Raw genomic sequence first — 2,279 nt, forward strand, 5'->3', positions numbered from 1 at the left:
CAAAACAATTTAAAAGGTCAATGAAAGTAAGAGTTGGTTCTTTGAAAAGATTAACAAAATTGATAAACGTTTAGCCAGATTCAGAGAGGACTCAAAAAATAAAATCAGATGAAGAAGCAAAAATAAAAACCAACACAAATACAAATGATTAGAAGAAAATCGTATGAAAAATTATATGGCAACAAATTGAACAACCTAAAAGAAATGGATAAATTTTTAGAAACATATAACCTCCCAAAACTGATTCAGGAAGAAAGAGAAATTTTGACCAGACTGATAACCAGAAATAAAACTGAATCAGTATTCAAAAAACCCTCAGCAAACAAAAGTCCAGGATTAGGTGACGTCACAGATGAATTCTACCAAACAGTTAAAGAAGAGCTAATACATACAAACATAGGGGAAGGAAAACAAATATAATACAAAAACAGAGAGGGAGACAAAGCATAAGAGACTTAAATACAGTGAACAAACAGGGTGGCTGGTGGAGTGTTGGGTGGGTGGGGGATGGGCTGAATGGGTGATGGGCATTAAGGAGGACACTTGTTGGGATGAGTACTGGGTGTTCTTTGTAAGTGATGAATCACTGAATTCTACTCCTGAAATAATTATTAGGCTATGTGTTAACTAACTTGGACTTAAGTTAAAAAAAAAAACTTTTATCAACATTAAATAATAATAATAAAAAAATGTTTGTCTTTAAAAATAAAAAATAAAAATACAGAAGAGTTAATACAGAGGGCACCTGGGTGGCTCAGTCAGTTAAGCAACTGACTTCAGCTCGGGTCATGATCTCATGGTTCATGAGTTCAAGTCCAACATTGGACTCTGTGCTCATAGCTCAGAGCCTAGAGCCTGCTTCAGGTTTTGAGTCTCCCTCTCTCTCTGCCCCTCCCCTGCTCATGTTCAGTCTCTCTCTCTCTTCCAAAAATAAATAAATATTAAAAATAGTAATAATAAAAATAAAGAAGAGTTAATACCTATTTCTTTCATGCTTAACAAAAAATAGAAGATGAAGGGAAACTTGCAAATTTATTCTATGAGGCCAGCTCCAAATGCACTACAAAAAGAGAGAGAGAGGGAGAGGGAGGGAGAGAGAGAAACCACAGGCCAATATCTTCAATGAACATAGGTGCAAAAATCCTCAACAAAATATTAACAAACCACATACAACATTTATTTTAAAAGCATTCACCATAATCAAGTAGAATTTATTCCAGACATGCAAAAATGATTCAATATTTAGAAATCACTGTGATACACCACATTAGTAAACAAAGGATAAAACCATATGGTCATCTCAATAGGAAAAGCATTTACAATGTCCATTCGTGATAAAAACACTCAACAAAGTGGGTTTCGAAAGAACATACTTCAACATAATAAAGGTCATATACGAAAAACCCGCAGCTAACATCATAATCAATGGTGAAAAACAGAGTTTTTCCCCTAAGATCAGGAACAAGACAAGGCTATCCACTCTCACTTTTATTCAACACAGTACTGGAAGTCCTAGCTGTGGCAATGGGACAAGAAATAAAAGGCATCTAAATTGGTAAAGAAGTAAAGCTGTTGTTATTATCAGATGACATGATAATATACACAGAAAACCCTAAAGACTCCACCAAAAAACTATTGGATTTGTTACATAAATACAGTAGAGTTGCAACATACAAAATTAATATACAGAAAACAGTTACATTTCTATGCATTAATAACAAAGTTGCAAAAATGGAAATTAAGACAATAACCCTATTTACAGTTATAACAAAAAGAAAAAAATACTTAGAAATAAATTTAACTAAGAGAGTGAAAGACCCGTAGTCTGACAGGTCTATAACGAATTCATTAAAGAGATTGAAGAAGACACAAACAAATGGAAAGACATTCCATTCTCACAGACGGGGAGAACCAACACCGTTAAAATGTCCACACTACACAGAGCAATCAATAGATTTAATGCCTTCCTATCAAAATACCAAAGGCATTTTCTGTAGAACTACCACACATAATCCTAAAATGTGTGTGGAACCACAAAACACCCCAGATAGCCAGAGCACTCTGGAGTAAAAACAAAGCTGGTGGCATCACAATCCCAGATTTCAAACTATACCACAAAGCTGTAGTAATCAAATAGTATGGTACTGGCAGAAAAATAGGCACAAAGATCGACAGAGCAGAACAGAAAGCCCAGAAATAAACTAGCACTTATATGGTCAATTAATCTACAACCAAGGAGGCAAGATTATACAATGAAGAAAAGGAAGTCTTTTAAATAA

Source organism: Neofelis nebulosa, chromosome 13 (assembly GCF_028018385.1).
Source record: "Neofelis nebulosa isolate mNeoNeb1 chromosome 13, mNeoNeb1.pri, whole genome shotgun sequence".
NCBI lineage: Eukaryota > Metazoa > Chordata > Mammalia > Carnivora > Felidae > Neofelis > Neofelis nebulosa.